Source organism: Ascaphus truei, chromosome 4 (genome assembly GCF_040206685.1).
Source record: "Ascaphus truei isolate aAscTru1 chromosome 4, aAscTru1.hap1, whole genome shotgun sequence".
Classification (NCBI taxonomy): Eukaryota; Metazoa; Chordata; class Amphibia; order Anura; family Ascaphidae; genus Ascaphus; species Ascaphus truei.
The window spans coordinates 233,697,180-233,721,128 of NC_134486.1; the positions used below are offsets into that span (position 1 = coordinate 233,697,180).

The 23,949-nt window shown below is 41.8% G+C and overlaps 1 long non-coding RNA gene across 1 annotated transcript in view; it reads left to right on the forward strand.

Moving 5' to 3' along the window:
• Positions 1-1,078: 1,078 nt before the first annotated feature.
• Positions 1,079-23,949, forward strand: part of LOC142492056 (uncharacterized) — a 141,399-nt gene continuing 118,528 nt past the window's right edge. Inside the window, exons 1-2 of the long non-coding RNA XR_012800700.1 lie at positions 1,079-1,204; positions 2,105-2,183. This is a non-coding gene — a long non-coding RNA (uncharacterized LOC142492056). The remainder of the gene's footprint in view (positions 1,205-2,104; positions 2,184-23,949) is intronic.

Here is a 23,949-nt window from a genome sequence, read left to right on the forward strand (position 1 = left end):
TATCTGCCCACTAATTGGAATATGATATTTATTTGCAGGTGAGTAATACTAAATGTGATTAAAGCAGCAAACCCAGATACATTTCAATATAGGTAAGCAGGGGTCCTCAGTACTCAACCGTGCTAATTTCAGTGTCCTCGGTTCCAAAGACAATTACCCTGGTAGTTACTGGTGCTCCCTCCGGAGAGTCCAACATGGCCACCACTGTGGACCAGGACGAAGTCGCAAGCAATGACGTTGTGGCTATACGTTGTGACTTCCTCCGGTTCCTGCGATATTTGAACAACCATAGAGCTTCCCCAGAAGGGAACCCTGCAAAGGCCTTGCCTACTGCTGCAGTAATTATCTTGGGAACCAGGGATGAACAAAAACATTGCTTAGCACCAAAGGATCTGGACAGGTTTGATGCTTCAAAAAATAGTTTGGATGCATTATTTGTACATTTTAATGTATTTTCAATAAAAGGGAGAGCGTTACGTATTGTGAACTTATTTGTATACAACAATGTTTGTGAGTGTAGCCACCATATAGCACTGGTTCCCAGATCCACAAAAAGGTGCTAAACTTTAGCACACCTTTACTTCCATTCATATAAATGGGCATAAGCTAAAGCTTAGCACCCTTTTGTGGATATGGGCCTCAAACGTTTGTATAGATCGCCAGTTTGCCTGAAAAGCCTTCATAGATTTATGCTCTGTGAGAGCTACAGCACATGGGTCGCATACTGCCTGAAATGTCTTTCTTCAAAGAGACTGGAAAACAAGATACAATGAACAGAAGAATATCCATCTGAAAGGGGACATCAATACATGCACATAACTCTTGCTGTTGACCACAGACCATGTTTATCTGTTTTTGTTTTTTCTTTAGAAACAAGCCCAAAGAAACCAGAAAAAAAAATGACCAGGTGGTGTTTGGTTGGTACCACACTCTGGGAGTGTATGCACTGAAAAACAACAGTAAGTGGTATGCTCCTCTTCTTTCCTACCTCTTTACAAACAAATGAAAACTACTAGTGTAGCAAGATTTATTGTCTCTAGAGCTGCGGCTGAAAAAATGTAAAGCTGCAGCCCCAGAGATAGTGCTGCCGTGACGTCGCTGTGGGAGGTCCATGCTTCCTCAGGGGAACCCACCGCGGCGATATTCCTCCAGCACCAGGGCAGTCGCAGTCCAGGTCCCGCACCTTGCCCCAGTACTGAAAACAGTAAGTCTTGCTATATCTGTACTGTTAATCTGTACTCAGGGTACCGAGTAACATTACACTTACACCACTGCCCTTTCTATACAACGCTGTCGAACTAAACTTCTGCTACCGCACGAGCTACTAAATATCATGTTACATTTGAAAACCTGTAAGGTTTTTTTTTCTGAAGCAGGAACAGTGAGTTACGAATGTGCAGAGGTACTTAGGGTAACCTGTCATTTTCTCTGTGTGTGGACGTTATGATTTGGCAGGACCTTCACTTTCTTTCCCGTAGACAGTGCGAACAGCTCATTTCCTTCTCCCTGTCTCTGCCTCTCTATTTCGGTCTCCCTGAACTTCAGGAGATAATTAGCAAAAAAACATAAAGAGTGCATTTATGATTAATCTGACAGCCATTGGCAGCCACACACATACTACAAACCAGGCTGCTAGTGCCGCGTGCTGAGCCGGAGTCTTTCCCTGTTGTGCCACACAATCCCTTTAGCTTTGCTGTGTGCTCCTATTTCCTAGTCCTACTTTACCTTACCCGCATTCCACACTAACTAATGTGCTACAGGTGCAAGTCTCCCTGGGCCCTGCTGCTTCGTGACGTCTTCTTTGGGTGAAGTCAAAGCCCTCAGGAGGGGGCCCAGGGTACAGGCTAAGGACATAAGATTTTGACACATTCTTTTTATTGAGAGGGGATAAGAAGGTCACTGAGATGTGAACTGTTACCGTACTGTGCATGGCCTTCACTTGTCTAGTGCTTCTGTATTCCATTGTTTCAGCAGAAACACAATGTTCGAGTGTACTCAACTTCATAACATACAAGCAACCAGCGGCCAATATTTTTTCCAATGCGCTCACAAAAAAATGAAGTGGCATTCTTTTAATTGTTGGTTGAAAATCCTCTGTTTTCAGCCAAACTGCTGTCGGAGCTACTGTGCTGCATAGCATGTAAGATGAAAACCCAAGACTTTGGAGCTCATGCAGTACCGAGGTGCTTTTTCCTCTTTACTCAATTTACACTAATTATATCATGTAGATATGTATTTTTATTGATATTATGCAACACAATATATTAGCCTTATGCAAATAATATGTAGTAACACTGTGCTTCTAAATGCAGTGGGTTTTTTTTTCATTAGGAAAAGTTAAACCTTATCTTTTTCGAAATTAAAACTGAACTAGTTTTCTTAGCTGTACAATACTTTGAGGTTACAGGGCTCTGTATTCTGTATTCAACCCATTGCAATGAAAGCCAAGACAGACCAGATTAGACTAATTTAGAAAGTTAAAAATACAGTATGAATTGTAATGTTCAAGAGGTACAAGTAATTCGACCGGGAAAGAGCATTCTGGTAAAATTGCTTATTAATGCCCTGATCTTTCACTATTATTCTCAATAGTTCCCTAGAATTATAATCAGAATCCCATTCTTTGGTCCTTCTACTGTTTTGGGGGTCCACAGGCAAATTCCAGGAAAGCTCAAGTTTTGTAACACTTGATCTACCCTAAACATCAATTTCCATATGCTTGGTTATGTTAAAGTGTGTTCTATATCTCTGGAATTAATGCAGACAGACTGAGGTGACGTCAAGAATAGCAGCAGTATATACTAGCGGTAATTAGATATTAATTAAATGTTGAATGGTTTAACAGTCTTTGTCACAAAGTCTTTAGAAACAACAGGTTATAATTCCAAAACTTGAATTTTAATTGCACAGATGCTCTTCCAGGACCCAGTTCAAGGGCTCAACAGTTATTTTCCCAGCCTGTAGCTTGCCTGAACCCTCTCTATGTGGCCTACAGGCGTGCAGGGCCACAGACAGGGGGAGGGGGTGGGGAGACGGGACAAGTGGGAGGGGACCTGACCCAACTTCTGCTACTGCCGCCGGGCCCTACTGCGACACACTTTATTCGAGTAAATACCCAGTATGTACCTGGCAGATACCTGGAATGCGCCGCTCCTCACCTCTGACAAGCCCCGTTGTGTTTGCCTTCCCAGCCTGGGTTCATGCCTGGCTGATGGGCGGCTGATCTGTTAAATGATAATGATTAGGATTTAATAGGCTGCAATGCTTCGCGTGTCTACCAGATGGCATAAATTCATGAATTGTAATGCAGTATATATATATATATATATATATACTGTGCAGTATTGCAGCCAGCGGGAATAAAATGCTTCAATCCCTGCCTGGAAAATAACTCAATGCACTCGGGCAGAAAACAGTCACAAACCTCAATACACCCGGGTATACCCGAATTCGTGGGATTAGCCGAGCTCGAATAAAGTGTGTCGCCAGTGTAGCACCCCAGACATGCACCGGCAGGAGAGAGGCAGGTCCGGCATGGGAAGAGGCATCAGCAGCAGCTGGGGCCCAGCAATGGGAACCAGAGGTAAGTGGGAATTTTATTTGGGGGTGGGGAGGTTCATTTTATTTTTTTGGGGGGTGGTAATTGTATATTCTTGAGGTTGGTAATTGTATTTGTGTGGGGGCAGTCATTGTATTTGTGAGGGGGGAGTAATTGTATTGGTGGGATGGGTGGTAATTGTATTTGTGTGGAGGTAATTGTATTTGTGGGAGGGTAATTGTATTTGTGGGGGTGTAACTGTATTTGTGGAGGTGTAACTGTATTTGTGGGGTGGGTAATTGTATTTGTGTGGGGGTGGGGAAATTGTATCTGTGAGGGTAGTGGGATAATTATATCTGGAGGGGTAGTTGTATCTGGGAGTGGTGTTTGTATCAGGGACATCTGGGAGTGGGTGTTTGTATTTGGGGATGATGTTTGCATCTGGGGGGATGTAGTGGTGTCTGTATTTGGGAGGGGTAGTTTTGCATTGATTTATTATAAAAATGTTTTACCAGGAAGTAATACATTGAGAGGTCCCTCTCGTTTTCAAGTATAGTGGCGGCCGCCTTTATCCTAATGCGGCCGCATCGGCGCAACTCTGATAACCACGGGCAGATGCAGTATTTATTTTTTTGTCCGGAATATGTTCCGGTATTTTAGCGCTCGTAATATTAGCATTTTATTAGCGCTGTCTGCAATACTGCAATACCATCTAAAAACTCAGGGGGGCGTTCGCGAACTGTTGTCTTCAAAGTCTAATACTTTAGCAGTTCAACCTACAGTACGTCAGTACACAGTCTGCGTGTGCGCGCGCAGTAATTGTAAATTTTGATATTTTTACATGCATGTGCAGTGCTGTATGTCTCATTTGAACATTGTTGAAATGCATAGGCGTGTACTGTAACAGTATCACATTTTGGCATACACTGCCGACACACTTAATTGCAGTGCGGCCAGATCCGCAAGCCAGGAGATTTCCCGGCTTGCTAGTGGCCGCCCCTCGGCGTGCCGCGCGTCATAGACGCGCGGTCACGCGTCTTCGGGAGCCTGCGCCCCCTGCACGCGCGTCCAGGGCTCCCCGAGGGAGCCCTGGTGTCCCGCGATGTGGGGGACGGCGGCAGGGGGTTCCGGGGGACCCGGCGGACCCGGCAGCGGTAGGGAGAGCGCCCCGATCGGAGGGCGCTCTTCCGCTGCTTCGGCGCTCGCCCGTCACCCTCGGGCGCGCGCCAGGCTACTGCTGCGGCCAAGAACGGGCAAATGCTCGAATAAACTTGGCCGCAGCAGTATACAGCGCTCTCCCCTCGCTCGCCCCCACACACACACAGGCTTTTTTACTGCACTGCAGTATTTCAACTTCTTATCTTATCTACAGTACAGTACACCTCTCTCACACCATTCCTTTGAATGTGTGTCTTTCTGGTTTCAATCACATTCCTGCTTGCTAGCTGATGATTACTGCGCATGCGTCTATAACTTCACCACTGCTTGCTTGCGAAGTTCAAGAGTGAGTGACCAGAAAAAAAATATAATTTTTTTTTCTCGTCATTTTTTATTTTTATTTCTTCCACAAGCCTGCCTAAACCATCTTGATATTACGATATTCAATCTGTGCTATAGCTTTTGACAGCGACACTGTGCGTTTGACTGCACATGGTTGATTTGTGTGGTTTTTATGTATTTGGGGATGTGGGGATCAAATTATTATTATGACCTGCCTGTTGAAAATGTCATGTCTTTGAACTACAGTTCAGCTAATCCTTCATGCAGCTGTACCATGTACCCCCCTCCCCCACGCACACAAGGTGCGCTCAAGGATTTGAACCTCTTATCGACACCTCTCCAGAACCATTCCGTTTCTAAAACTTTTCATTGTGTTTTTAATCGTCCGTCCCTAGCCGAGCATCACCTCTCTGTGCCTGCGTGTAATCCTCTACAAAATCATTCATTAATTTTCCTATTGTTGGCTTTGAGTCACCTCTCTGTAATCCTCTTTGGGAAGGGAGCTAGCCGATGATTACTGCGCATGACTCACCCATCCACACCCCCAACCCTTTGAGGCTTTGTTTACGGTAACGATAATCCCTTCTCAAATTTGATATGTAAATCTGATTTGCAAGGCACTGTGAAATTGAGAGTTAAAAAAACCATAATCTGATTCATGTTTTTGATGCAGTAAGTTACCACTTTTTGTCATTCTTTCTTTATCTTTGGTGTGGGGGGGGGCAGGGGGTGGGTGGTGTCAATGATTATGATTATCATGAATGTAAAGAAATATTTATTTTATTTTATCAGGAACAAAAAATACAAATATACAAATAATCATGAATAATACAAAATGCAGTCTTTATTCAGTTCTTCTGTCAGTTGAAAATTGAGGGCCGGTGGATAATCATGCATAATGCACATTGATAATAATATTAATTAATAATATATAATATATAATAATATATATAATAATATAACATTTTCCGTCTTTCTCTTCTTCCTCATTCTGTGTATTTCATTGAGAGGGGAGGTTTTGTGTACATCATGACTGCAATTTAGATACACTTTACTGTACACACAGTTCACACAATGTACACATGATACCCCCCTCCCCCTTTCCATCCTGTTTTTCTCTGAAAAGACAAGAAAATAAAAAATTAGTGCAGTTAGGTGCATATTATGGCATTGTGTACTGTATAGCTACTCCATATTGGACTACAGTATGCAGTTAGTACTGTCAAACCAGTCTATACTGGAACTACTGTATACTGTGACTACTGTTAAATACTTTGTAACCAGATGGCTAGTGCTGCTCTCTCAGGAAAGAAAAAATCTGTGCCATACTTACCTATATCATACAGTACTGTACTTGGTGTGCCTGTACTTACCATACTACAGTACAGTACTATACCATACTACCTTCCTGATGCTTGCCCATTACGCGCGATCACAATGGGCAACACAGTCGCAATATGTTCAATATATTTTTTGCATCGTTCCACGGTGAGTACTTCGTTCCAAAAACTCATTATGCCTTGCTCCAACTCATCCTTTTTGGAGGGTTTCACGACTTTTCGGATATGGTCCTTCAGCTGATGCCAGACCATTTCTATAGGATTGAAGTCTGGCGATCTGTCATTGGAGGGGGAAATAAAGGACAATTAGTTAAAGAGATACAGTGCACAGTAAAAACAGTGGGAAAAAATGAGACACGGTTACTGCACTTACTCTGTTGGCATCTTCACCCAGTTGATACCGCGCTCAAGAATATGCGCTGTTGATGCGGTGTGCTTCGGATCGTTGTCCAGGTAGAAACGGTGACCATCTGGTAACTCACGTGTGATGTATTCCACAATCTCAGGCACAATTTGCTCTTGGAAAAAAGCTTTATTCATGATTCCTATAACAAGAAAAGAAAAGTGCTCAAAAAACTGCACACTAGTACAGTACAGTGCATAAGGCGTGTGACTTATTTTACCTTCAAAGATGACAATGTATCCTGGTCCACGCCTACAGATGGCACCCCACACATGCATCTTCACTGGGTGTTTTGGACGTGGGTTCATAGATATGCGACATTTTTTGTGGAATGCAAAGGTGGCAAATCTCTACAGCGATACAGTAGACTCATCAGTGAGATGCAATCCTGGAAAGTTTCTCCACTGTCGATCCATGCCTTGCCTGGACCACTCTCTTGATCTTGTTAACGTCCCTTATCATAGGGTACGTTCTGTAATGACAAGCAATAATTTTATAGGTACAGTACAGTTTCTTAAACAACACTTTAACCTCCTGTACTGTCCAGTACTAACCTCACACGTCCATATTTCCATCCAATTCTGCGTCTCATCTTCTTTATGTTTATCAGAGTTGATCAAAAAAGAGAATTGATCAGATAAACATTATATATATACCCCTTGAGCACCTGTCGTTTAGATCCTCTACACTTAATTCCAACGGTGACTGCGGCCACATTCACGTACTTTATGTCTCATCTTCTTTATGCTGGTCTCGGATACAGTGAGATTGTGATTTTGCAGCAGAGCGTATTTGACCCTTAAGGCACTCTTCTCATCATTCTCTTCACTTATTTTGTCGACCAGAAGAGTTGTTTCCCTACAGTGTACAGAAAAACAACAATCCGGTAAGTTACAGTGCAGTAGGCCACATGTACAGCACATCCTTTACTGTAAACAATTATAGATGCAGCAATATAAACAATAATATATATACTGTATTATATACTGTAGTTATATACATATACCGAAATAACTATAAAATTAGATAGATCTATACTACATAGTTATATTAATATGCAGCAATATAAATGTAACGGGTATTCCCCCAACCAATCACATATATGGCGTATGTAAGGGGAACCTATATGTTACCAGGTGTGGTGCGTTATACCTGTCAGGCTCACAGGAGGCCTGAGCCTCCGCTAGTGAGAGCCTGGGGTGAATCTCTGGAATGTTCTCGTCAGTCAGCGCCTCCACCTATGTAGGTTTCTAAAGGAATGTAGAATGGGCCTAGCATAGGAACCCACCCAGAAACCACATACACCAGGGTAATGGCTAAAAGGTTTACTGAACGAGCAAATAACACAATAACATCACATCACATCATATTGTATAGCAACACAACACAGAGTATCATACTTTCACAGTGCAACATCATCAGTATGCACAACGATATATATGCCACCCTCTGCCACTAGCTGCCAGCTATAACCTTGCCCCTAACTGGGCTATAACCTCCTTACACAGTATCCCCAAAGTCCTTGTACCCAAAGTCCCAAGAGTCCCACAACCCCACCCACGTGTGGAATAGCGCTGCCCACTAAGATGAAGTAATAGGTGGTGCACTTGGTGACTTGGATAATACCTGCCCGCTGCTCCTGCTACCGGGTGCGCAGATGAGCTTTGCTCCAGGAGATGATCCAAGATGCCTCCGCCTCAACGGTGGGTGGCTCCCGCATGGAGTGATCCACCTTTATAATGTCTCTTATCTCTGCTAACGCAGAGGATGTTATACCTTCACAGCAATTTCCAGGATAGTCACGGTTCCTGGCTGGACCCTCACTTGTCTAGGTTCTACAGGACCCTGTCCCTAGTCTAAGGGGAGTCCCTGTAGTAACCACAAGCTGAGGTGAGTAGGGCCTAACTGGGGGCTAAGGGGAGACTTCTGGCCTAGTGCAGGAGGCTACTTTCCTCCCTGCACAAACACACCCTCCCCTCTCTGTGTCCCAGCTCCTAAATGACAATCCCTGTCTTCACACAACATTGTTGCAACTTTGCAGCATGAGAATCTGTCAGCCTTATTGGATGACTGGCTGCCTGTGACCAGGGTGAAAGTGCAGTCCCCAGAGGCTGCTGGGAACTGTAGTCCTTGGTGGCTCTCTTTAACATTGGGGCCTCGTGCGCACTGTGTAATGGCCGCCGCTGCTGCTAACTGCGCATGTGCAAACTGGGGGATGTCCCTGACTATGGAGCGCCTCTTCTCACTCCCTGTAATGGCTGCCATATCGCATCTGAGGCTATACTGCACGCGCACGAACTTCTGCATATGCGCAAACGCACACAAGATGGCGGCGCCCTGTAGCTGATGTCGCCGGGAGCCCCCGGTGACGCGATCACCCCTGCAACTGCCATTACGCTGTCGCAGGTGAGAGAGAGAGAACCGAATGTCTGGGGAGCCAGAGGGGACCTGGCTACATAAACAATAATAGATACTGTATACTATATTATATACTGTAGTTATATAAATATACCGAAATAAGTATAAAATTAGATAGATCTATACTATATAATTATATTAATATGCAGCAATATAAACAATAATAGATATACTGTATTATATGCTGTTGTTATATAAATATACCAAAATAACTATACAAGTTTGTATTAATAAAGAAATGTTTTTACTTACACAAGACCTGCACAATTCCAGTCCTCGAGGGCCGCAAACAGGCCCTGTTTTCAGGATAAAACCGGGCCTGTTTGCAGCCCTCGAGGACTGGAGTTGTGCAGGCCTGACTTACTGTACTGTACACCATCCTACTGTAAATATTTTGACTTTCTGTACTTTAATAAAGGAGATCTTGCATGTTTTAAATTTTATTAATAAAGACTTTTTTTTACTAACACCATACTGTTGTGCTGTAAATGTTTTGACTTTCTGTACTTTAATAAAGGAGATGTTGCGTGTTTTAACTTGTATTAATAAAGAAATGTTTTTACTTACACGAGACCTGCACAACTCCAGTCCTCGGGGGCCGCAAATAGGCCAGGTTTTCAAAGTTATCCTGAAAACCGGGCCTGTTTGCGACCCTCGAGGACTGGAGTTGTGCAGTCCTGACTGACTGTTCTGTACACCATCCTACTGTAAATGTTTTGACTTTCTGTACATAAAAGTTTTCACTAGCAGTAAACCATACACCTGTTAATGTTTTGAATTGCTGTACACTTTAAATGTTTTTAAATTGTATTTGTAAATAAATGTTTTTGTACTTACTCCACCAATAAAAGAAAATGTTGATTTGTTTTAAATTGTTCCATTGTCTCCTTTTATACTGTAACAAAATACAGTGTTTCTAGAACATACAGTACAGTACTGTCCAGGCATACTGTGTACTGTATACTGTATACTGTAGGCATGCTCAGTACTATACATCACAAGAGTATTAAAACAATACATGCTGTACGGGTATAGAATACACATATGTACTGGAATACATGTAGAATAAATGCATACTTTTAATTTTTTCGGGTTTATTATACAGTATACTGTATATAAAAAAGTATTGTATACAGTCTGAAAACAACAGCATACTGTTTCAAGTTTTCTATGAAGCTCTCAGTTACAGTATTGTATCCTAATCAATATCAACGGCCACTAAACTGTAGACTCCAGTATGTGGTTTTTTAAATCTGATTCAGCAATGTGCAGGCATTGTTACACAAAGCGATATTATCCATCGAAATCCCTCCATTTGCCGTTTTCCGCATGAGATGACAAACTTTTATTTTCTGAGGAAAAACAAAAGTACAAGTTTTACTGTAATGGTCAGTCAGTCCCCTAAAGAAGTTCCCACAGTCAGTCCCACCAATAATTTTCTCGGGGGGTGTCTCCTCTTCACATGCGCATGCGCCTACTGTCGATGTGATGACACGCATATGCGTTTCAAGAAGGTTCCAATGCGCATGCGCCTAGCGTTCCACCAATTGTTCAGTATCTACTGTAGAAGCTGCTCAGCCAATGATATTGCTTACAGGAGATATTGCTTACAGGAGAATAGCTTGACTGTGCATTGAATTGATATTTCAAAACAGAATAAAATACGGCAACATTACTCACCATAGACTTTGCCAATCAGCTGGCGCCGAGCCATTGCCAGTCCCGCATTCTTGATTATACACATAGTTGGCAGGTGACAGCGGGACTACTACACCTGTAGTCAGCTGATGAGGCTGGAAATCGCTTAGGTACATGCAAGCTTGCAGGAATCTGTACGCGAAATCCGGCTCAGGCTGCAGGTATCCACACATGGTGTGACCTTGAGAAAGTCCTGCGGGATGAAATGCGTTGGTGCATGATCCTATACCATTGCCAAGCTGATTATTAAAGGTTAATATATTTTTTCCCATGTCTGGAGTTGCCCTTATTTTTGCATTTTTGATGCTGTGAGCTGTGCTCCTTCTCTCTTCTACCTACAGTGATACCGGAACCCCTACAGAGGTAAATATCTCTGGAAGCAATGGTTCCCCGGAGCTGAAATTAACACAGTCCCGCTCCGGAGAGACCCCCAGCTTGAATCCTGTAATAATTTTTTTGTTTTTTAAATGAAACCTGGATTGCTGATTTAATACCCTACAGCAAAAGCAAAGTCATTTTAACATTCACGTGGTTTTATTTTGTTCTCCCATTCTGGGAAATTGATGATAGAATTTAAGACACCCCTAACCCTGTACTGGCGAGAATATTTATATACTGTAATTAACCCAGGAAAAGTTTGTGACTTTTCAACATTTGTAAGTCTTTCTTTTATGCTTTAATAATACTGATGGAATTGAAATGTAAACTAGTTTCGTATTCTGTGGCACAGTGTTTCACCCCTCCTGTACAAAAAAAAATATGCAATGTAGGGTAGGGAAATTCTAAAGTTATGCAGTTTCTTTTATCTCAAAATACAGGATGGGGAACTGTGTACAAATTCCCCTCAAAAGTCAGCTATGAATGTAGTAATTTGCAGACCCTTATTCAATATAGCGGAAAGCTGCTTTCTCAGTGCTAAAAAAAGAGTTAGGCTCATTATAAATGACTAATATCTTCCCCAGCACAGGAAAGGGTTAACAGCATGTTGAATAAGAGCCTTAGAATTTATATAAAAAACTGGTTGGAGTGTGATGGCATTAGGGGGTACAGTACGCTAATACTGGTACTTTTTATTTTCCCTCCCTGACAACTACTTTTTGATTAATTTCAAAACTTTCAAGGATTTTTTTTTTAGAAAGCTTCCCCCTTTCTATTTTTACAGCATTTATATCGCTTAAATCTGTCTAAAATACGATTCCAAAAGCTTGCCCCAGTTTTTAACAAATGTAGACAAAGCCTCTAAATTTTTTATGGCGCCTTGACCATTGGTTACGTCTCATTTGTGACATCCTCTTTTTATAAATGTTATATTCGTGTACATTTTTAGAATTTCACAAGTAGGTCCTTACTCTAGCCAATTCCATGTTACTGAAGAGTACTTTATGGAGATCTCCTCATCTCCTCATCTGTTAACTGTCTTCTCAGTCTTTATAAACGGGAAATGTGATCGGTTTCCTAGGGTGCTTCTTGTACAGTATTGCTGGTGAAAAGGATACAAAATGTGCATGTTGGGTGACATCTATTGTGTTGTCCCATATTCAAAAACAATACTTTTATTTTAACTGAGCTTTTTTGTCTGGATTGTTTGAAATGACAAGACCGGTACAAACAAAGGCAGTTGGTTGCAATCTCCACTGCAAGCGATTACAAATGTAATTTTCTTTTGTGATTTCATGACCTAAAAAATGATAGTTCTATTGATATTAAGAAATTAAAAGCTAAAAAATAGGTAATATGATACCTGCTATTCGCCCAACAAATAATTCACAATATGCACAACATACAAGCTTTTGAACCTCACAGGGTGCTGCTTTAGATATTGACTTCATTTATGTTACTTTCATCACATGGTTTTACGAAATGAGAAACTCTGAGCTGCAATTGTTAACCTGTAGTTTCGTTTACGATGCAGAAGGATGAACAAGTGTATACAGGTTTAGTTCAAGTGTCAACTTTAATTTAGCCAATGTTAACAAAAAGCGTATTAGTTTTGAGTGGAGCGACATCCTACTTTGCCTATCTAAACCCTGATGCCCGTGTTTTAGATTCATGACAATTTTATGAGGACCATGGCAGATCTGCTGAGTTGGGATAATTGGACCACAATAATAACAGTACTTGTTTCCCCTACTTATTCAATGTCTGATTATATTACGTGTAGGCAGCAAGATGGTGTTTTTATACAGTGAATGGGATAGAGAAGGAGTCAGGAACTATAAAATGAGCAGACTTAATTTTTTTTTATTTGTATATGTAAATATGTAAGACAATGTTTAATACTACATTCTTACCTAAGCTGGCAATCGTTTGGTGTTCCTGTTACATATTGTGTGCCTAACAAAATGGCCGCATTCTGACTGTATGCAGTCTGTAAAATGCTGTAGCTGACATGTAACATTATATTACTAAGTGTAACACATCATTGTTACAGCTTTCAGAGTAATAGACAGGCTGCTGTTTGGAAGACAGGAACAAATCTGTTTGTGATACTTTTTGAGCTCTGCTTTTTGGCAACAAAGGTGTCTGTGAGAGCCTGTTTCAAAAGAGGAAGTGGATAGGACTTTCTAGGATGATCATTACATTAAAAAATTTTTTAGTACAAATGGTACAGTATTAGGAGTTAAATAAGAATGCACACTGTATTGCCTAATAATACAGAACTGGTTTATTTTTAAAAAACATATAGGATTTTCACATTTTGCTGCTTTAACTAGAACAATTATCAAATTTGGACTAGCTTATTGGCTTGTGGACCACCTTGATAAGTTGGAGTGCCAAGGAATGGTCAGGATCAGTGCATCTGTACAGTACTTTAATTCTGTTAGCTGGTCCCTCTTTGGCACTGGGTTTCCTGCAGCTGAGGTCTTCTGCATCCTGAACTATTCAAGATTTATTGTATTCTACTGTAAATATGTTCCTGTTTCTCAACTCAGGATAACCAAAGCAGACCTCACCAGAGGCTGCCGAAAACATCTGTTTTTGAAGAGATACTTGGTGCCTTTTCCATCCTTTACTTTGTAAAATTTGGTGTCGGCCCAAATTTTAAGTGCTACAGTAAATGTGGCGACACAGTATTTCCCTATTTTTTCCACTTTCGAATGCAATCCCACATAGTCAGCCACTTGAATTTTCTTAGAGGCTTCTGAATAGGGAAGTGTTTGTCAATCAAGTATTTTCTTTAAGCATTTTCGCATGCTGTCCTTATCAGATCATTTATTGGGAGGTGGGGACAGGGGACTCAGGGGACATGGTCACATCACACAAAAGGGTAGCCAGAGGAAATCAAACCCCTCCCAATTGTAACTTTAAAAAAAATGAATTATAAAATACTTGTAGGTGTCATATTTGGGTTAAAAAAAAAAAGGTATCTATTACCCTGATTGCACTCCTTAAACATGTCTCTTGAATTAGTTCAGTTTGAGAGACAGGTCGAAAAGCAAAGCTAGAACAGTTGATTGGACAATATTGCAACCAGTGCAGGCTTTTCTTTGCTAACATAATGTATGCAACCAAGGAGTTGTCAGAGTATGTTATCTGACATGTCAAACTTTACGACCACTTTCTACCAAGAATGACAGACAGATCTATTCAAAAGAAGAAGGAGTTGATATTATCACATGAAAAGGTAAATGAAAAATTACATTCTTTTAGACAGGAAACGGTCAAGGGAGGAGTTTTGAAGGAATTGACATAATTATAATAATAATTGTTTGCTCTTGTATAGCGCTGCTTGTTTTACGTAACGCTTTACAGAGACATTTTGCAGACACAGTCCCTGCCCCATAGAGCTTACAATCTATGTTTTTTTGTTTTTGGTGCCTGTGGCACAGGGAGATAAGGTGACTTGCCCAAGGTCACAAGGAGCCGATACCAGGAATTGAACCAGGTTCCCTTGCTTCAACATGTGCCGCTCCCACATTATGCCTCTTAGCAGACAGGAAATTATCACGGTATCATGTCATAACATGATGTCTATGTTTTTAAAGTTGTGCCTCTGGGCAGCATAAATTACTAAATAGATCTTTGCAATGCCGTGTAATTTAAAGGTTGGAGTTCACCTAGGAAATAAGGATGTCCCTCTTATCACCAGAGTACACACCACTCCTACTAATCTTTTAGACCCAGGTAGAATATAGTTGTGAGAAATGTAAAAAAAATAAAAAAATAAGATGAAATAAGAATAAATGAAATGTACATACAGATTGAACACACGGTCCATCATCTCTGTCTGCTCCACCACATGTGAGTTGCCAGTCTAGAACAAGTTTAAAAAGTAATAAAAAAGGGATCTATCAGGTGACTACCATTAATAATGTAGATATTGCACACTTGAGCTGTATAATTGACAGGTCTGCTAAAGTCATGGTTTAGTTTTGTGCACCTTGAAGTCAGTAGGTTATTAATGACTTCCATTTATGTGTAGCCCTGACTGACTGCATCATACGGGCTTTGGACACCATGTGCACTGTTGACAAGAAGCTGCCTGCCTTCTAGTCACTCTTTTCTAAATTGCCAAAAATGAAAAAAACCTGGTGCAAAGCTAAAGCCTACGTGTTTATTTTTCAGAAATTTATGGGGGCAATAAATCTCATTACAGCTCAGGTTTTTCCCATTCACTATGGGGAGTGCCATGCAGGTGGGCTGTAATGGATATTTTATGGTTTTGGCCCTACCTTCAGGGATTGATTATTCCTTAGTAAATATACTAAAACATCCACAAAGATTCATGATAAAGAAACCCAGGAATAATGAAGGGCACCAAGCATTGAACTTTATATCTGTTTCTAGTTGCATGGTCCCACCAAAGCATAGCAATTTACATTCTTCACCCAAATCCATAGTTAGTCAAAAATATTATTCTACATGTATTATGACATATTAAGGTTAGTTAGACAAATATGCCATTGTACACCAAACAGACATCATCGTCAGTTGTGCCATATGTGTTTTTTCTCTTGGATACACTTTTTCCTGCATGGAAAATATTTCTGAAAGTAGGCTAGTAATAAGCATGAGTTTTTTTCACTGATGCCTACGAGGACTTACAGCGTCAACCTCCTGTCAGACATGGCAAAATATTAATTACTTTGTTAGTCCGCAATGGGAAAACACCTGTTTTCATTGTGATGTCATTAAAAGCCCAAGAGCCTGTTTTGTTGTTAGGACTATTGTTCTTTTTCCTCATTATTAGTAGTTAATATATAGATACCCATCAGTTGTTGAATTCTCTGTCCTTCACCATCTACACCACCACCAGTCGGTTTTAATAAATTGATACATTTGATACAAGTTTATTTGGCATTGACAGAAAAAAAGAAGTGCTAACATCCATTTCCTATTTGTGACTAACTTCCAACACAGTTCAGAATCCTAACAATATTGCACTGGAATATCTAGTGTCCATGTGTATGTTCAACGTGATATATCTTATACTAAAAATACATACAGGTGATGCCTCTCGAAGTCCCAATCTCTTTGATAAGAGAATGTCTCAAAGTTCTTCAATCTGTCTGCAGCTGGTGTCCAAAAAGGTTTACAAGTCCTTTCAGTGTAATGATGCAGAAAAAGAAGTCCTATGGCATATGGATCAAGGGAGAAATGAAGAAAAAGAAGATAAAATAATACAGTGATATTGTTAGAGATAAAAAAAAACACACAGGAATGGAGTTGCACTCCAATATGTTTCCTTAATAAACAGATCTTACTGTAAATTTGGGAACTCTTGGTGTTTTCTTTGGTCATTTAGCGTCTATCATATACGGCTCCTTGTACGTTCCGTTTCAAAGTATATAGAAAGACAGAAAAAGCCATACCATGATACAGTTGAATTAAAAGTTAAAAGGAGTAAAATAGGTTATCACACTCTCAAAATGCCTATCTTGGGTTGAACGTGTGAAATGCGTGTGGTCTGCAATGCAGTTGATCAGATTCAGTGCCTGCTGGAAACATCAAACAGAGCCCATGGCAGATACGCAAGGCTTTGAACGTCAGAGGCGCAACCCAGAAGTATGGAAAAATCCCTGGCATACAGCTGGTCCCAGCGCGTGGGACTTGCAGTAAAAAAATACCCTACTTCCAGCCCCTCGATCAGCTACTGGCATTACGAACCATCAACCCACTGATCTAAATATACCTTAATTGTAAGTCTTCACTTACTCCTTTTTATATTTGTTGAATATACTCATTTTACTTACCTCCGGCGCTCTCTGTGTTTTTTCTTTCTTGTCACATCCACTGAGTTTCTCTTTGGTGCAGTCTGTGAGAGCTGGGAGGGCTCTCACACACAGCAGCTGCAAAGAGGATAAGTTGTAACTATTCCACCTTACATTGATTGAAAGCACAAGCGCGGATCAACCCCCTTGCTGCATCAATGATAAATGCTTGACTAAATACATTTGATTCAGTTGTAATATTAATGCAAGCATTTAGAACAAAAAAGTCCAAAATCTGTGCTACAGAGTAAGCGGTGAATAACTTTTGATGAATACTGGTTGGTGGAGTCAGCAAAGATGATTCATATAAACATAACTTGATGATCTTCATTAGATCGACACTGGGATATATATAATAGGGATCCCACATGAATAAATCAATCAGTGGCTCCGATGTTGGGGTATAACTAGATGCAAGCGATATATCTCAGGATAGTAAAGCCAAAACCTGCCAGTGAGACTGGTCTAGCTGATTCTCCTGACCACTCGTGGATTATACCCCTGGAGCAATCGAAGGATAGTTCTCAATCCTAGTCCCACAGGTTGTACAAAGACGTGAATAAAAAAACACTAGGGTAAGTACTGACAATTTGCAGAATATTCCGACTCTGTTGGTGTGCTTCCTGCTGATGAGTATCAACGAGAAATTCCAAACAATGGAGAAAAAAGCGATGCAATGCGAGAAATGATGGGGCTAAGCATGGAAAAAATATTTGATAAAAACAGTTTATAAAAACAGACTCCAAAAGACTGTTCATGGTCCCAAGGCTTAACAAAGTATCCGGCCGCTCCTCCTTCTCTTACCGTGCACCCCAAAACTGGAACAATCTATCGGAGACTCTCACAGCAACCACAGTTTAATTTCTTTCAAAACTAAAGCTGTCTCACATTTTAACCTGGTCTGTAACTGTTACATACGTCTATAATATATATTATCTTTAACTGTGCACGCAATGTCTTGTATATAATGTATTCCCTGTTCATTTATGTAACTATGTGTAACCATGTATTATTTGTCATTTTAACTCTATGCCCAGGACATACTGTACTTGAAAACGATCATTAACTCTCAATGTATTACTTCCTGGTAAAACATTTTATAAATAAAATAAATAAATATAAAGTGGGTGACATCATGGAGTTGGCACGGGCAAAAATTACTCTGACACGTTTGGTGCTCTTCAGCAAACAAAGCGCGGAAGAGCGCAAAACATGTAAGAGTAATTTTTGCCCGTGCCATACTCTATGATGTCACCCATTTAATACATAGGTTTTATCAAATATTTTTTCCGTGCACCGCTTTTTTCTCCATTGTTTGGAATTTCTCTGTAATATTAATGCAGTTATTATTCCACTCGTTCGCACTTCCTGTTTTGCAGATGCAACTGTTGAAGCAAATGGCGTCAAGATCCTGCAAATACAATTCTACGTTTTTTCTACCAACACATACAGTATACTGTATATTAACAGTGTCTTATATCTTCAATATACTGTACATTTTTTAGCAGCCTTGAATCATTTTTTGATCAAACGATGCAACTAAACATCTCCTTTGTTACTAGGCTTAGGATGAACGCATGGCATTTCACTAATAAATTGCAAACCAATTTGGAAGGAGCGCAGGGTTTGTGTATTTGTTTTCCATATATTGTTACTGTATATGATTATCCCCGTTAATAAAGCAAGCAGACAAATTGACAGACAGCCTCCGAAAATGAAAGGCTACAAATTTAAACAATTTAAGTTAATGTATTATTGAGTATTACATAATCTTGTAATATAATTGCACTCGTTGCAATAAGCTACTTTGCTCTTCATTCTTTTTCAAAGCAGGAGCATATTTTAGTATCCTGTGGATATTATAATACTATAATTGCCATGTCTGTGATTTCAGTGATGTAAACACACTTGCAGAGGTGAGCAATGCAGTGGATCATATATCCGTATTATAATTAGAGTTATAGTTGTAATGATAATTGCAGGCTTCCGATATATGCCAATTACATTAATTAAATTAGGAGCTGTGCAAAATCTCATTGGATTGTGTACTTGAGCTCAGATTACATTACATACAGTAAATGCTGATATTTCTTTCTTGATCAATAAGTGTTTTTGATCTATCCTGGTATCTACAAAGCTATTTATTACATTTAAGTTCCTAACATTTAAAAAATTTCTACTTTTCCAATCAAATCTGCAGTATAAGTAAAATAATGCACATTACGCTTATATGCAACAGCACTTTATTCATTTTCAGAATATGATGTCCACTGTAAATTGAGACAAGATCTTGTGCGGTGTAATATTTGAATATTCATGGATGGATGGTGATGTACTAAGTTTAAAAACTTTGTTTTGCCAATAAATTGACAAATAGCATTGGCTATTGTCACGGAACCAGGCAACATTTGCCATTATTTTTGTTGCTTAATTTTCCGAAGTACATTTGAAAACATTCGCACAACTCTGGTCATGTGATCGGAGATTACACGATACTGCCATTTTCCCGCATTTTGAGGAAGTGGGAACTTAAGTGAAAACTTAAAATGTAAAGGATGTTGGCAAAAAACACATTTGAAGACATTCACACATATCTAACCATATCAATCATTTTTGTGCGTATCACACTACTTTAACTAGGCTTGTGTTTTTAAGCTAAATTTTGTCATAAAGGGCAAGAGCTTGATTAATGCGTTTCTTACATTTGACACAGACGCAAGTAAAAAGGTCCCGGTGACTTTGTGCAAGTGAATCTCTCCCTGTGTCCTAGGCACCAAAATCAGATTGTAAACTTTATGTTGGCAGCAACTCGTGCCTGCGAAATTAGATGTATTTTTATCATAATATAATAGTAAGCGCTCATATTGCCCCAAATTTACTAAGCAGTGCTATGCCAGAAGACACCTTCTTGTGCCAGAAGACACCCGATGGTCTATTCTTTCTTAGACACTTTGGTTTCAGGGACAGCGAAGTGGGGTGTCCGGGACTTACTGAATTCGCCTTTTGGTGGTGAATGTTTGAGTGGTGATTTCTGATTCTTGTTTGATTTGTAAGGGAACGGCGTTCATTTTTTTCTTGTTAAAATACGTTTGGATATTTACCTTGGGTGCACTTCTTATTTTCCTTTCTTCTTTGCTGGTTTGACTGTGGAGGGAGTTGGATGTTCCCCTGGTAAGTTAGGTACACATTGGACACAGGGACTTTCTTTTGTGGTTTTGTATGGCCCCTTCCCCTGTTGAGTCATAACCCTCCCTGCCCGGCTTCTTGGGAGGTTACCTTGACTCAGGGTGCTGTATTCAGGCAGTTGGGCGATGAGGTAGCAAGGGTGAAAATAATGGGCACCAGGAACTTTTGTAGTACAACACCAGTCTTTATACATGTTTCCAGGCACGGGGACACACCACACACATACGACAATGTTGTACTATTTTCTAATGTTATTCTTGAATACTGTGCTTCCTTGCGTGCCCACTCTTAACACTCAGAGAGAGGTATTTCTGCTTAGTTGCTTTACTGGCATTGGACCCCCCCCCCCCCTTGTCTTTCGGAGTAACTTCTATTATATCCCATTTAAGCTGGGTCCTTACTGGGATCCTGACTGGTCCTATGCAGGTTAAGATTATACCTTTGTTCTGTCTAGGAACTGCCACTTCCATATAGACTGAACCAAATACTGGTATGGACCTGCAGGTAGAGCCGATCCGCAGATACCAGGCAACCCTCTGTCTGAGGCCCTTTGTGGTGTGTCGAATTCCCCTCTCAGGGACCTGCTGGATTCCGCTAGCCATCTTCTGGGATCCTAACTTAAAGGGAACTGTCCCTATCTACAACATAATAAATAAGCGGGGCTAGGTCTGATCTATTACTTTATAAATACTCTCTATCTACTCTCCCGAGGCTCGTCTCCTCTTGTCCTCCTGAAACCTTACTATCTAGAACCTTTCTCCTATCCTAAATACCCCCATTGTGATGTCAGGATCCCTATGGCAACACAGGGTGGAGACAAGCATACACAAACCTGCTAATAATCTCCTTAGAAAGGGGGTTAGAAGTAATCAGTCTTTGTTGTAAAAGTGTTTGTTAGAAATCCCAGTAAAGATTTTTGTATCTCCGTTCTGTAACTAAATGAACTTTTAGTCCTATAGTGATTTGTTTTACAAAAGCATGTGTAACGGGTCTTCCCTCTTGTCTGACCCACCTAATCTCACATTGGCCCGTGTGGTTTAACCGGCCCCCATTACGTGATCGTGTATGGTGGTGCACCTGCAAGTAACAGGACTCCTGAGTCTCCCGCACGATGGTATTAGGGGATGTCATCAGGAACAGGTAGCTGAGGTAGTGTGTGCGAGTCCTACCTATATCATGTGCAGCGCCTCCACCTCATCAGGATCTATGCTTCCGCAGGGAGATGGTCCTGGTGAGGAACTCCTTCTCGGTGGTGACTGCCACTGCAGAGTAATCTCACACTCACACAGAGGGGATATCTTTGTTGACGATCTTACTGTAGTAGACTGCCCCATGCAGCTTTCAGCTCTAGCCGCACATTTCTCCGTGCTGTCCCTTTGCCAGGTATTGCCCTCCCAATTGGAGTGGGATCCCCTCTCCCCATAGGGAGATCACCCCTGTGCCAGGTCCCTGGACACAGTGTGGCCTTGACAGGCTTGATCTGGATATTCGTGCCACTAGTTACAGCACTAGGGTCACAAAGCTATCCTGCAATCCCTTTCACAGGAGCCAAACACTTTAGCAACAACAACTCTAACTTGGCAGTGTTGTGCCTTATATACCTCAGGGGGCAGGCACATCTCTGATGTCACTATCCAGGGACTCAGAGCATGCAGCCACTCCCATACATACATAGGGCACCTCACCAGGGTGTGAGGGAAACCTCCATAACTACTGCTGGCATTCCTGTACTTACCAGGGTCTACTGCCAACAGGGAAGATGTCTGCAGTCCATTATTATGCATGGCTACATATGTGTAACGGTGTTTCTGGCCCGGCCTGACCCACCCAATCTCACATTGGCCCCTGTGGTCTAACCGGACCCCATTACAGTGTAGATATGCCTGATGGTGCACCTGTTGGCTACAGGACTCCTGAGTCTCCCGCATGATGGTGTGTGGGGAGGACCCGTCAGACAGGCAGCTGAGGTAGTGTGCTGAGTCTCACCTAGTTCCAGTGCAGCGCCTCCACCTCACCAGGGTCCCTGCGTCCGCATGGGGATGATCCTGACGAGGAACTCCTCGGTGGTGCAACCTCCTGTGTAATCATTGGACTCTCACACACAGGGGTTTCTCTGATCAGCTCCATCTTTATTGTCACGGTGGGCATAGCTGCCATCCACAATGGGGTGTATTTAGCCGATCATCTCGCCCGTGCTCCCCTTTGATAGGTATGTCACCTAGATGAGGGATTCACTATTCCCGCAGGAATCACTGCCCTGTGCCAGGTCCCTGGACACAGTCTCCCATGGAGTTACTAGAACATAACTAACACTCTGCAGAACTTGAACTCCTTCCTGAACCTTGCAAGAACTTTCCAGCAACTGTACTCGCCTTGAACTCTGACAGAACTAACTCTTGACACAGTGCTGTGCCTTATGTAACTTCTGAGGCTGACACACCTCTGACATCACTAACCATGGAGTCAGAGCATGTGACCAGTCCCATCCATACACAGGGCACCCCACCAGGGTGTGAGGGAAAACCTCCATGATTACTGCTGGCATGCCCACACTTACCAGGCCTTGCTGCCAGCAGGAGAGATGACTGTAGGCATTTTACATGACCGCTACATTCTCCCCCTGGTGAATCCCATCGTCCTCGCTGGGACCTAAATTTGTATACCTCTTTCCAGGAAGCACTGTAACGGAAAACATAATTAACATCACACAAATTTCCTCATAATGCAGTACACATGAATACAGTCATCCGCCAAGCCCGCCCCGACCAGCAGCCACAGACCCGCGTGATGCACAGTACCACCTAAAAATAGTGATAGGGGTCCGGTTTCTTTACTTCTCTACCCCCCATATCCAGAACTGTTACTGAGAAATGCCTGGGTAATCCCCTCTCTGGTCTATATGTTACTCTATGTTTATAGATATTCCTCCCAATGGCCCATATGCGGATTAAATGTTCTATCCGTTCCTCGGCCTTCTTTCCTATCACGGAACTCCCTCTCCCCACTAGGTGCATTTCTATGGCCTCCCTAAGCCACCTATCCCGGTTGTCCTCTATCTCATCCATGAGAGGCTCAGGGACATACGGGTACTCCAACCCGTGGGAAGATTTATAACGAGCCATTATGGTTCTCTCGGCCCTACTAATTCTAGTCAGGTCAGCCTTACCTCCCCTTCCAGGCAGCACCCATGATAGGGGTTCGTCAGGGTCCACGGGGTCTGACAAAATACTGGGACCCATAGGCTCTATTTCCCTATTCTCAATCTGCAGCCATCGCTCCTGCAGCTCTCTGTCCCTCTGTTCTGGGGTAAACTCTCCCACAGCCCACCAATAGTCCACTACATCCTCTCGCCGGATGAGGAACCGAGTGCGGTCCATCCAGGCCGAGTACCCTTCAAATAATGGGGCCCACCACCGGTTCTCCCGGAATCTGTTTGACCCTCCTGAGTCCCTATCATCGTCCATGGAAAATACCCCTGATGACCTCTCAGATCGCGGTACAGACCACCTAAACGACCCCGAGGCCTTTACTACGGGTTGGGGTGCTGTAGTTGCCACTCTCAATTCTCCCCCTCCCCTTGAATCGCCCTTCCTAGCGCCACTGCGCTGCCTTTCCCCAGTCCGTCTTCCCTCTCCCCCTTGTGAATTGTCCACG